Consider the following 13,391-nt stretch of genomic DNA (forward strand, 5'->3'; position numbering starts at 1 on the left):
GGGGTGAGCAGGGAAAGGAGGCAAAGGAAAAGCACCTTGTCGCTCCCCTTCCTCCCTTCCTTCTCGTTCAGGACACGTAGCTCGAGCAGTAGCTGCCTTGATGAAAACAGAGGTGGAAGGGTCACGATATCTTTCAAGTAGACTTGCATTTTCATAATAATTTATCCTCTCCTATTTAAGAAAAAAAAAAGTGTTTGTCCTTCCCACTAGCCAGCAAACCTTCTTGCAGGGGTTTTATTCATGTGAGCATATTTTAAAGGGAGAGACAAGGTACTAGAGGTAACTTGGGAAAAAAAAAAAAAAAAAAAAAAAAAAAAAAGAAGTGATGAGAGGAATCAGCCAAGCTGAGGCTAAAGCAGCACCCCCTCTTCTTCCTGCCTCACCCCTTAGAGGACTGAAACCAGGGGTGGTCTGAGTGGGGGGGCAGCTCGAGAGCGAGTGGAGCTGCAGCCTCGCCGGCTCCACGTCTCTCTACCTTGGCAGCCAACTGTTGCTGCCATGCTGAGGACCGCTGCTGCTGGGGCGGTGGCGTTGGCCGCTCCTCTCTGCTCGGGGGCAGCTCCCGGCCCGGCTCCCGACGCCGCTGCCCCGCGGGGCGCTTCCCCCGCCCGTACCGGCTTTCCCTCCCGTCGCCTTCTTCCCCAAAGGTTCCCAAACGCGGCAGCACAGCGACCCGCGGCCGTCGTCCCGGCTCGCCGCCGCCCCTGCCCTGCAGAACAGACCCCCTCCGCTTCCACCCCGTCGGGGCCGCCCTGAGGGAGGCCCCGTCTCCTCCGCACTGCAGTATTGCGGCCTCCTCCTCCAGCCGAGGCTCCCGGGACTGGGCTGGTCTCCCTCGACGTTTCTGCGGGATTCCCCGGGCCGGAGTTCCCTGCCCTCGGGGCTGCAGCTGGAGCAGAGCTCGCATGTACCCCGCGGAGACAGGAACGCGCCTTCACCTTGGAGCGTCGGGGCTGCCGTCAGGGAGCCGGCTGCAGGCTGCGCCCCACGTGTGGCAGCGTGTGTGTGCCCGTGCGTGTGCGAGGTGCGAGGCCGCTGCCTCCGCCTGCTAACCCTCCTTTCTCTCTGCCCTTCCCCTCAGGTGTGGCCGTGCCGTCGGGGCCGAGGAAGCCGTGGCGCCGCGGGAGCAGCAGCCCGCACCAGGTGAGAGCAGCGCCGCACCGGGCTCCCCTCGGCCCAGTCCCGGCAGGGGAGGTTGGGGAACACGGCCAGGGGCGGCCAGGCCTACCTCTCCCCTTTGACCCCAGTCCAAGCGACAGCCCGCACTGCAGCAGCACTGGGAAGGCACAGGCAGCCCCTCCAGATCCAGCTGCCCACTCCTGGCCGAATGTGGCCCGGCCACAAGCAGGATAGAGAGAGGGTGAGCAGAGGAGGCCCCAAAGGAAGGGAAATCAGCAGAAGTTAGGTGTCCCTGCTACGCTGTCACACTGATTTCAAGAGAACCTATCGTTGTGAGCAGGTGGGGAAGGGAAAAGTTAGAAGGCTTGGGTTAAAATTTCCATTTTCGCGTTATCTTTCCTTCTTTATTTATTAGTTACATTCTCTTCTGCTCCAGAATTGCATGTGCCGTCCAACATATGCTGCTCTCGTAGATGTAGTCGTGTAGGCTTGTTGTTTTTTTTTTTCCTTCTCACGTCCATGATCTCTGACACAGCTCTGCAGTTCTCTGGCTACCACTGCAGCCGTGAGGTAGGAGAAGGAGAGGCAAAGCAATTACCAGCAGTGCCTTAGAAATAAGGAGCCCTCCTCCCAGTGAGGCAGAGGAATGTATGCCACTTCGGTCTGTTTGGTGGCAGCCTTACAATCCTGTTTCCGAATGTGGACAGTAGAGGAAGGGGGAATATACTCCTGTTATAACATTAAAAGTTTATAGATAACTAACTAGAAAAAAACTCTTTACAATATTTACAATATTTTGAATTTTATTATGTGAGTAGCTATGATACGCAGGAAAGCCTTTAATGAGAAGTCCATCTCCGTTGGTTTATTTTGGCACCCAATTTCTGGAAGACTCTCGGGTTTTTTGTGCAGTTTGCTGTAAACCAACAATGACGTTGTCCCTCACAGCTGCCAGGAGGATGGATGCCCCCAGAGGTGGGGGGCTGGCTTGGCTTCTGCGTGGCACAAGCCATGCACTTCTAAGGCACCCCTCAGCTTTGCAGTGCTTCATGTCAGCTTGCTCACCGCCAACATAGACAGGCTGCTTATTGAAAAGGAGGCAGGAGAGCGGCTCCTCGTCGTGCAGGATGGAAAGGCCTGTTAGGTCCTCTGGCATGCAGCATCTCCTTAGCAGCATCCAATCTCCCCTCAAAGAGATCGTATCAGATATTAAACCACTACTGCTCTTAAGGTTTTCGGAAAGGTCACGGCAGACTTTGCTAGGAGCGTGGGGTCAGCATGCGTTAATTTACGTCTGTTACTGCACTTAATACAATTATGTAAAGGCTAAGGGCCTATGAATAGAATTGCTGCTTAAGGCCTCGGAGCCTCCTATATTCCTGTCAGTGAAGGACTAAGAAATACCTCCAACCATCTGTAAAAAATTGATTTGTGAGTACGGGCCTCATGAAATAATGATTAACACCATTACCCTCCCCTCTTGCCTCCCTCCCCTAATTTTTATTAGCATTCAGGTCTTTTACAGATCATCCACACGTCGGTTCTCATTCTTTCTCTTTCAAATCTTTTGCCACAAACACGTTTGGATCTCATATTTGCGTGAGCATTTTGGTATGCTGCCACCTCACTTCTGGCTGCAGAGACCACTCTAATACGGGACACTCAGAAGTTAACTTTTATCTTTACTGTTACATTTTCAGGCACGTTCTGTGGTGGTTGTTTGCATAGTTTTTAATACTTATGCACTTGCTGGATAGTAGTTTTCAGATATAGGTTTTGCAAGGTTTTTTTCCACAAACGTCTCTTTTGCCAATACTGTTAGTTACACTCCAGCTTTAGTGGGGCTATGCTCGTTTTGGTGCTGTTCTTTCTTTTTTTCTCTCAAAATGATAAGAAGTTAGTGCTTCTCTCTCTCTCTCTCTATTTTTTTTTTTTTTTTTTTCCTTTTCTCTCTTGTATTCCAGGAGGGTCTTAGGGAATGCCAAGCAGCGTTTGTTAACTCACTGGCAATACACACACAAGTTTTTTGCTAAAACCTTCCTGTTATGATTATTACCTGTTAGCATGACCACTGGCACTGCTCTGCAAACTTGTAATGCAGTCAGCAGCTCTTGCAGCACGCCTAGCTGCCACTGCATTTATCTACAGCAGGGAGCGTAAGAGTGAAAACCCTGATGAAGCCTAATTAGCTGTAGAGGTGGTAGAAAACTTCAGCAGATTTGTGTTACAGCAGACACAGTAAGCAGTTCGGGGGAAAATATGGAGTGTAGAGTGATGAAACTTCAGAGAGGAGCACCAGAGCAGCCAGACTGACAGAGAAAGGCTGAAGTGAGGCTTGTGCTCTTTCGCTTCAGCATTCTTTGGTAAATACAATCAATTCTCAGGGAAGAGATGCATGTGGACCTGCAGCAGCATCAGTAGACATTGTTTGGAACAGAGAGGAGAGGAAGTTGCAGCTGATTTAAATACAGACGATTTTTCCACGTAAGTGACCAAGAACCTCTGAGAACAGAACACAAGGCACAGGGTTGGCCGCACACACGTGCTTGCATACATGTTGACGCAATACATAAGTATGTGTACATAAAGTTGTTGTGGTTTTTTTTAGTGTTTTATTTTAATTACAGGTAGTCAAGCTTCCTAATTTGTAGAAGAGAGTTGCAAAAGCCATTCCTGTGAAAATCTGAATCCCCACTTAAAAGTAAGAAGTGCCACTTTTATTTCATAGCGTATTTGGTGCTGTCGTTAGGCTGGGTTTGGAAGGACAATAGAAGATGCTTGACTAATTATGGCATTTGCATGTGGAGAAATGCGTCACGCTAACAGCATGACACGAGCCTCACTCACAGCATAGCTCCGCTGCCTCAGGAGAATCCCTGGGGTCAGCACACACCGTCCGCTTCCTGTGGCTCCGTGCGACTCAGGTGGCTCCCCATGAGTGCTCCTGTCCCCGTGTGGGTGGCCAGAGGCCAAGCCATGAGCAGGATGACGAGGCACACAGTGACACGCAGATAGTGCCTGTGCTGGTCACTGGGATGCAGCAGGAACCTCCTCAGGAGGGAAGAGGTGATTGCCTGGAGTCCAGGCAGAGGCGAAGCGTGAGCCCCGTGTTTGTGTGATGCTATGCTGGTGGCAGTAGCCTCCACACCACGTCCTCCATCTCCAGTGCTCGTCCTCTGAATTTGACAGATGCCTCTTTTCCACCTGTGCTCCTGGCCGTGTCACCGCGGTTCGGTGTCTCAGGAGGTGGGCTTACCAAGTTGGCCACCTCGCTACCCACCGGTGGCTTTGAGAGGGGATAGTCAGCTTTTTCCCCAGCTGGAAGTGGCCATTCCAGTGAGAAAAGAAAGCAAGAGGGTTCAGAGTAACCCGACTTTCTTGGCTGAAAATATAGGGAACAGTTTACTAAGTATAAAGGCGGGGTGTGTCCAGCAAAATGTGTTCCGTCATCCCTTATTTTCAGTGAGCTGGAAGCAAACAGCTTGGGATAATGCCATGCTAAATAACGTAAGCTATCATGGGCTTCTGCCTGAGCAGATGAGATTCCACCACGTGGGAAACCTGAACATTTTCAGGTTGTGAACAAGCCTTTCTGTAAAGGGGAATTTGAAAAAAAACTCTGAAAATGTTATAGTTTTAAATGACATGTATTCAAAATGAGTGAATGGTTGAAGAAAAAAAAAAAAGGAAACTGCTGTGGAGAAATTATATCTAGTTCTTAAAGAATGTGATTCTTCCATTTTCCCTCCTTGAATTATCTGCCCTCGCGTGATCCACCAGATCGGTGTGGGAGGCAGAAAGGACTCCTGAATCAGGGCCCTCCACACTCCTGAGCTTTGCTGAAGCAAATCGGGATATTTTCCAACAGAGGAATTGGGATGAGCACTGAAAAAAAAAACCAACAACGTGTGCTGATGTGCAGCTCATTGAGTTAGAGTCCAAATGTACAGATGTACATCAGTGCCCACATCGGCATCCACCTTCAGCGAAGGTAAAAGAAGGCAAATGAAAAAGTGGTCCAAAAGAGAGCATATTAGATCTTGCACTGAGTGAATGGCACATAGTATCCGATCTAGAAAAAATATCAGCATTTCCCACAGGAGGAGTAAAGACAAGGAAGGGCAGTTAATTAGGAGAAGGTTGGGGAGAAGTGGCCAACAGCCACACTCAGCCGGTTGTTTAACCTCAATATATGGAATATGTAGTCGGCAATTCTAATTTAATGTAAACACCAAGAGCTGCGAGCATCCAAAGGGAAATGCTTTGATGCCCTTGCCTTTCCCTGCTTGGAAGACCTGGCTGGTGACTTTTTAACACTCTGCACGTCTGGCATAGCCACCCACAACTGCAGTGGCACACTGAGGAGCCAAAGCTCTAACGCTTTCTGGTTTCCTTTCTATATCTCTTTAATTACATTGCCACATTTTAGTTGATTTTCAACACGTGTGTCTATGTTATGTTTAATCGCATTAGAAGTGGGCAGGGATTTAAATGAAGAGAGAACCAATAGGAGCAGTGGAGGGTGAATGCACACAAGCCGTTATTCTGTTATAAGAATGGGAAAAAATCTGGATACACGTGTTAGAAGTCCCAGGCTATGCCCACACGTTGGCCGACGTAGCTCAGATAATCACTGTTAATTTCGGTACAGCTCTGCTGTTTGTTGGTATGTCCCTAGCACAGGTGGTGCAGGAAAGGTCTCCCCACCAGGGCATGGTGCTCAGAGCTGTTGTAGACTGGCTGGTGTGGTTCCTTGCTCGTCTCATGCACGGGGCTGGGGAGGGTTCCAGGCTGGAAGAGGAATTGGTTTTCCTCTTGAGAAGGTAAAATGAAAGATGAGAGAGGCCTGCTGAAGTGCATGGAGAGATGAGGTTGCATTGGGTACACTGGTATTTGACAACATATCTGGTAACTTTCTTTTCCCTTCCAAATCAGGATTTAAGAAGCCAGAAAAAGACATGAATTAGCAGAGTGGCACGTAGGCTTTAAAAAAATCTGCCTGCTGTTGGTCCTTAGACTCGCCCTCCACAGAGCAGCGCTCTTCATTCACCCACCTCACGTTTACAGGAACATCTGCTGGGAAAATATGTTGCAGCACAGGTAGAAAAATGACTCCATGCAATTAATGATCTGAATGTGGCAAGACAGTTCTTATTTCTCCCCACCTTTAAAAAAAAAAATAATCCAGTTTCCTTCTTGTTTCTGTTTAGTTCTTTCTTCTTCTCCTTTACTTTGCTCAGGCACGTGCACAATCTCTCTCTTTTCCTTCCATTTTGTCTCTCAGATTTTCATCCCTGCCTATAGACACCTGTTTTGGAGTGGGCCCTCAGCTGATTCCCCTGCTGCCCTGCTCCTCCCACCTCGTTTCCTTCAGGGCACAAGATGAGCTCTCCTGGTGAACTTGGTAGACAAACTGAGAAGTGAGGGCAGAAGGCAGAGGGATGGCCTGAGCCTGGCTGGCTGGTCCAGAAGATGTGATCACTGGCTGGGTTGGCCACTGTCTGCTGGCATGGGGACAGTCATGAGGGTCACCACGGAGCAGAGGAAACAGATGTCAGGGTTTGACAATGTAAGTGTGAAAAAAATCTCCTCCTCCACTGCTGAGTTTGTTGCTGAGGTTCTTTGCCTTAGCTTCTCTGTAGGTAAATCAGTGTGGCGTGTGCCGCTGTGCCTGTTGCACGGCATTGGTGTGAATGTTGCAGGTAGTATAGCAGATTACAAATGGATTACCCACCTGCAGCACGTCACAGACAGCACAGAAAATGCAAAGCATAGAGGGACTTTGTGCTCCCTGCTTCGTGATGAGCCTGGGCAAGCAAGATGGGGAATGAAGGACCTGATATGCAACAGTGGGAATATATATATATTTTTTAGTTTGTGTTCTACACTTTCTTATAGAGTTTTCTAAATAATTGGCTGCATTTGTATGTTTTTATGCACTATTTTTTTTTTTTTTTGTCATGTAGTTGTAGCAGAATGCCAACCTGCCTGACTGAACCAAAAAAGAAAACCTGAGGCAAAAAAAGAATTAAAAAAAAATCCCAAATCTATGGTACTGATTTGCACCCTGCCCTATTGTTGTCCATGTACCCACAGGTCACACACACCTTCATCTTTAGGCTGTTTTAAGAGGATGAATTACTTGGGTATAGTGTGACATAGAAGCTCAGGGTGCAACAGCACTGAGCTGAAGCCGTGTGGGAGCTCTGCTTGTTGGCTTGCAGTGTACAGGGTGTTATGCCGAAAAGCCCTGAAGATCAGCATGAAGGACCTATAGCAATTACTTCCTAAAACCTCACGTTTCTCCCTTGTTTTTTTTTTTTAAGTATATTTGTGAGAAAGAACATTAAAAAAAAAAAAAGTAATTAATATATATATATTTAGCATTTAAAGTATTTTATATTTTATGTCAGATAGCCAAATGCAACTGATTAGTTTTAGTACGTGAGGGCAAGGAGATAGAACAGCAAGGACAGGAGGATGAACAATTGATTATTATTTTTTTAATATATATTTTTTTCCACTGGCCAAACTGAATGAGATGCAACCAAGCCTATAAAACTGGAAATCAGCATTTCCCCTCTCATTTTGTTAATGCTTTCTGCTTTTGTTTTCAGAAGTAAAATTAGTAAGAAAAACAATGACAATTTTTTTTTTTTACATAAAACTTAAAAATCTGCAGAAGAAGTTTAACCTATTACAATTATGCAGATGCATTTTTTTTTTATTTTATTCTTCTGCTTTTCTTATTTCATATTTTTGAAAGTGCAGGCCTCTGTATGTGCATGCAGACTATTTTGTGGGTGCACAAATGGATGTGTACGTACACACATGTGCATGCAAATCCGTAGTAGGAACAGTAAAGGCAAAACGTGGACCTGTTCTTGCTGGATGAAAGTTTTGCAAAGAAGTTAAAGATGGTTTACTGATACACAGGTTTTACTTCACGCTAGGAAAATTATATTTCATTTCACGATTTTTTTTCCAACTTTTTGAGACCCATTCTATGTTAATTATAGTGAAGTACAGAGCAGTCCATCTTGTTATATCACAGCTTACGGAGTCAAGAACACCTTTTAGAATTGTTTACTGACCTGTGGTTGCCTGCATTTATGCAACTTGCATTCATTTTTTTCACCCCCAAATTTAACCATGTAGCCAGGGAAAAAGTTTATGGCTGGCTCTATTTTCCAGCAGCCTGTTGTGATACAAAGCTTTGCATGTTATTTGTGAACCTAGCAGCTGCTTCTTAAGTGAAATAACTATATCCTGATTCAGCAAAGGTTTCCCATCCCAAGTTGGGTGCTTTGTTTTCCAAGCTGTGTTCTAACCAGACTTAGCCTGGCCACAACAGGCTGCTTGCAGCAGTAAGTGCTGCACACAGAAACAGATGCTTGCAGCTTTTTGTCTAGCGTTATTAAATCTGAGATTTTTTTTCCCCCCCTCCTTTTCACTTGGACATATTGAAAATAAAGCTCTTGCAGAACTTTACTTCACTTTCAACTGTCCAGCTGCAGAACTGGGATAAAGAGCTTAAAGCCTTCTCTGTAAGGTGCTGGTTTCTGTATGTTTCTGTTAGCTATTATTTTGAGTAGATTCTATAGGATGGCATATACGACCAGTTCTCCAACCACGTGCACAGCAAGGCCATTAGCAATGGATATACTGGTTTTAATAACCTGCTGCCCCATGGTGCAACAGCTGCTTCAAGTCAGAGGGACTATTCAGAGGATGAGAGGAGTTTTCCAGGTCCTCCAAGAGATTTTCCAGGCCCTTTCTGCTCAGATTGTCAAAAAATGACAGGGGGGTATTTTTTATTTATAATTTTTATTTCTTTTAAACTACGAACTGTTATTGTCTGGCAGCTAAACAGAGACCTTCCAAACTTGTATCGAGCAAACCACTGGTGCCTTGTCTATTAGCTTGCTTGCTTATTTCCTTCTCTGATTATTCTTAGTCAAACTAGACCTTTCTTAATTTAGAGGGATTTAAAAATATACGTCTAATGCAGCTGTCAAACTGAGAATGGAGATCCTGTAGTTCAGCAGTCAGTAAACAAAATGTAGCCATGTACTTCTATTTGAAGAAGCATAAGGATTCCTAAATGAAGATGAGTGCTGAAACCTTTGTAACCTGCTGTATCTTTTGGCATAAGACCTTTCCTGTATGGTTCGTAAGATTACGTGATCAGTTCTATATCCCTACAGAGAGACCACTAGCAAAACTCTTTTAACATGTATGTAGAAGGTATTGGTTCAACAGTGATAATTTTTTCCTCCAAATTTTTTCTTTGACCTCTTCTTTTGAGGCATATTCATCCCCTTCATTTATTTTGTTCATTTTGTATATACTTGCATACAGGAGAAGCATCACAATTTAGATATTTTATTTGCTGTCTAAATCAAAGCATATATTATGTGCAGCAAAAGCAATCAGGAAAAAAAAATAGAAAATCTGATGAAATTGAAAAGGAAGAAAGCATAAAATAAGATTTATTGCATTTCATCTTTTTTTTTTTTCTTTTCACCTTAATTTAGGTGTTCTGATCTGCAAAAGACCACAGTTTAACCCCCCCGAATCGTGTAACACCACTGAATACTACAATAGAAACCCACAGGTACCACATAAACGTGCCCCTCCTCGCTTCCCCCGTAGTCCAAATGTGAAACTTTAGCTAATGTTGTCCCAATCAAACAGTGCTCATTGCTTTTCACTTTTACTGCACTAAATCAGTCTCTTGATTCATTCCTACTAAAGGAATTTCTTGTACAGATTTGAACCAGTACAGTAGCACTCTGTGTTTGGGGAGTTATATATAGGCATGTGTTATGTGCATTAAAAAATAGGAAAAGCATAGTAACTGAAAATAGTAAATAGAAGCAAATGCATCTGTCCTCTGCTTACTTGTTTACAAGGCTTTTGGGTAGGTTAATAGAATTCTTAGTTGCTCATGAATGCTGCAGTATAGTTCTCCTGTATGGTGAAATTGTCATAATGAAAAGGGATTTCACAAATCTGTTACTGTTCCAGTGAGTTGCTTTGAAAATGGTTGATCATACGTGTTAATAAGGTGCATGCCATTCACATAATTTAACCAAAGCTGAGCCAGAACTCACTAAAAATTAAGGTCAGTTTTTCACTGACAAGGAATAGTATAGATGTAACATCGGTCCCTTCAGTGGCCTCCTCTACATGAGGGAGCAGCTGTCACGATTTCTGTGTGTGTGTGTAGCCATGTACATTGTTTCCATCCATCTATCTATGTACAGAACCAGATGTTTTGTATAGTTCTTACTAAGGCTTGCTGCATGCATTGAGTAGGCAGGTGTGAAGTTGTGGATGAGAAGAGCAGTGTATCAGCGGTCTTCTCTTTAGGCACAGTCATATATATTTTTTTATACTTAGAGGAATAGGTGTCATGTAGATTTCCGCATGAAAACCAGCAGATTAATTTTTGCTGCTTTTTTTTTTTTTTTTTTTTTTTTTTTTCTATTTTAATTTGTCCTTGAAGGTCAAAATTATTTTGGTGATCACTTCATGTCACGATTTTTATTTGGAAGCAGACAGTAATGTCTCTGGCACACAGACTGAGAAGTCATGAGCACGTATACAAAGTGTCACTGGTGAAGAACTTTTTTCTGTACGTGGGAACTGGCCAAATCTTGCTTACCTTAGTGTTCACTTCTTCCTAATGATGTCCATTGACTTAATTATAGAGCTAAAAATACTGGTTACTCTCACAGGTGGACTTGTGCACGTGCTTCTATCGCAGACATCACATCAAACAGTTGCTCCTTGATTTTAAATGCCTTTATTTAGTGGCTTGCCCTTCCCTGCCACCTAATTTGGGAGTCCAACCTCAGTAAGTTTACAATTTAAGCCATTGTTTTTTAACTTTACGTACAGTTCCCAAACTTATCAGCACTTCAGTATCAGCTTACAGAATAACTGTGTACAGAACCTAACAGTTCTTGGTATGATGCATTCTTTCTCTGGTTCTCAAAAAGTAACCACAGTGAAGTCTAAATGGAATTTTGGGAAAGGACTTCAAGAAGGAAAACACTCAATTTGCTTTCTGTCAGTTTTAGGAACTCTGAGCAGCATGGCGTTTGAATATCCTTTCAGTGAAACAAGTAAAAAGATCATGGATCTACAGAGCTCTGTAAGCTGCAGATCATGCTAGCAGAGCGCAATGAAGTGCCCATTTGGGTCTCCGAAAGGCAGACTCAGTGTAATGCAGTTGGGCACTGCATCCCACAGGCAAGAGGCTGGGATAGGAGGATGTCTTCTGCTGATTTAGAACTTCTGGGTCAGCATCAGACTAGAATATTTACCTTTAATGTTCCTAATGTTTAGTCACAAGAAGTTTCTTAACATGGGAAGTCCCTCTGAGCTGTGGTGGCCGGCATCAAGGCTGGTGCTTGCTTGTCTGTTGGGAAGGAACAAAATTGAAGCAAACCAAATGCTAAAAATATAAGAAGCAAACTTAAACATCAAAAAGATACCAAAAACTCTGGGAGTCTCTTTTTCAAATGAGAAGCTCTGGATGCATGGTGAGTGCAGACTTGGCTTCTTGTTTGAAGGGATCTCTATAATAGCTTTGTTTTATTTAGTCTTGAGTTAAGCAGCACTGCAGTGGAGACCTGGAGGATGTTTTTAAATAGTTGCTTAAGAAATGTGTTTGCCTACTAACAGTAAGCCTCAAAGAAAATTTAACTTTGTGTATGTTTAGCTAACAGTCTGCTGTGTGAGTATGTTACTGGAGGGGGGGGTAAGATATATCTGCCTGGCAGGTGTGATAGAGATGCCAAGCCCATGAGGGTAAGGGCTGCATGTAGTTACCTTTCCATACCTAATTTGCCATATTCTTGTTTCCGATAAAGTATTCATTTGGGTGGCCAGAGTAGAAATTAGCACTGACAATTATGAGTGTTATTCCTTTGCATCCTTTGGGGGAAAAAAAAAAAAAAAAAAAAAAAAAAAAAAAAAAAAAAAAAAAAAAAAGCCAACAACAAAAAACCCCACCAAATTTATAATGAAGGAGAGAGGGAAGAAAAAAATTAAAACTTTGCTCTGCCGTTATTGGTATAGGCGGTCAGGGGGGTTACTGATATTAAGTGCATAAAGCTTGCTGCAGCTGATAAAACAAAGATTAATTGCATGTTTTGACAACAGTCAAATTCATATTGCTTTGTCCCACAAACCTATCCCCAGTACATGTAAGCAGGATCTAGCCTGTTGGCTTCATAAGGGCAATTCAAATGCATAAAACCCCCCAGGTTTAGGCTCAGCCACAGACAAATGAAAGTTTCCTGCACGTTAGGAACCAAAAAACAGGTTTAGGATAAATTTTTCATATGAATGTAACCCAAGTAGGAAGAAAAAATAACTCCATTATGTTAGTGGAAGCTAAATGTTAAAAAATGTTGGATCAGGGAAAAAAAAAAAATTTGTCAGAGCAGCATACTGCCACTTTATCACTCTGTCATCTGTTAATATGAAAGTTATTAAATAATTATGAATTTTAAAAATAAATGTTAATCCTCTTTTTTATTTACTCCATAGTAACAGTCATATTTTCCTTCTTTAAAAAAAAAAAATTGACATTAGGAATATAAAAAGCTTTTGCTGTTGAGAAAAAAGGCTGGAGATATTATTTTTTTTTCTCCAATGAAACTATTGATTAACAATTTATTTACTTGTAATTTGGTGTTGACTACCCCAGACGTTGCTTTTTATTTTATATTTTACTTGTTATTTCTTTCTGGGCAGTTAATGAAGCGAGTTTTCATTTCTGTATGATCCCCATCCACTATTTCTATGCATGTGCCTAATATTTTCTTTAGAAATATCTTGTCTTTCAGATAAGAATTCCCTTCTGCAACTTTACATTTATATTTCAAAATAATAAATACTTTATACCAAAGTTCTCTTGTTTTGAGGAGTCACCTCTTTGGGACTGCAAGCTTGGGGATTTGGGTTTGAGGCTATAAACACTTCAGTACGTATGAGCAAGACTAATTTTGTGAGTTGTCTAAGCCTGCAGGACTCCTCAAACAAGCATGTGTCTGCAGGCTTGGGACCTGCAGATATTAGGAAGGAGGAGAAGAAAGGAAAGGCTATAGATGCTAAGTTTTATTTTTAATTACATATGCTTGCCAGGATCATCAAGAAATATAACACTATATTTCATGAAATTGGCGAGGTTGTTTGGGACACATTACACATAAATTAAACTGTTTGCTTAACTTTTCCTTATCATAATACCAAAT

General features: G+C 43.2%; 1 long non-coding RNA gene across 3 annotated transcripts in view; it reads left to right on the top strand.

Annotated features, from left to right (window-relative positions):
• Nucleotides 1-1,079: 1,079 nt before the first annotated feature.
• Nucleotides 1,080-13,391, top strand: part of LOC122179330 — a 54,659-nt gene continuing 42,347 nt past the window's right edge. The window contains exons 1-4 of one of the 3 annotated variants that reach the window (XR_006178645.1): nt 1,080-1,143; nt 3,747-3,820; nt 6,055-6,219; nt 9,657-9,736. This is a non-coding gene — a long non-coding RNA (uncharacterized LOC122179330). The remainder of the gene's footprint in view (nt 1,144-3,746; nt 3,821-6,054; nt 6,220-9,656; nt 9,737-13,391) is intronic. The other 2 variants (XR_006178648.1, XR_006178649.1) reach the window with 2 other exon arrangements.

Source organism: Lagopus leucura, unplaced genomic scaffold (genome assembly GCF_019238085.1).
Source record: "Lagopus leucura isolate 7727_CA_CO unplaced genomic scaffold, USGS_WTPT01 Super-Scaffold_1, whole genome shotgun sequence".
NCBI lineage: Eukaryota > Metazoa > Chordata > Aves > Galliformes > Phasianidae > Lagopus > Lagopus leucura.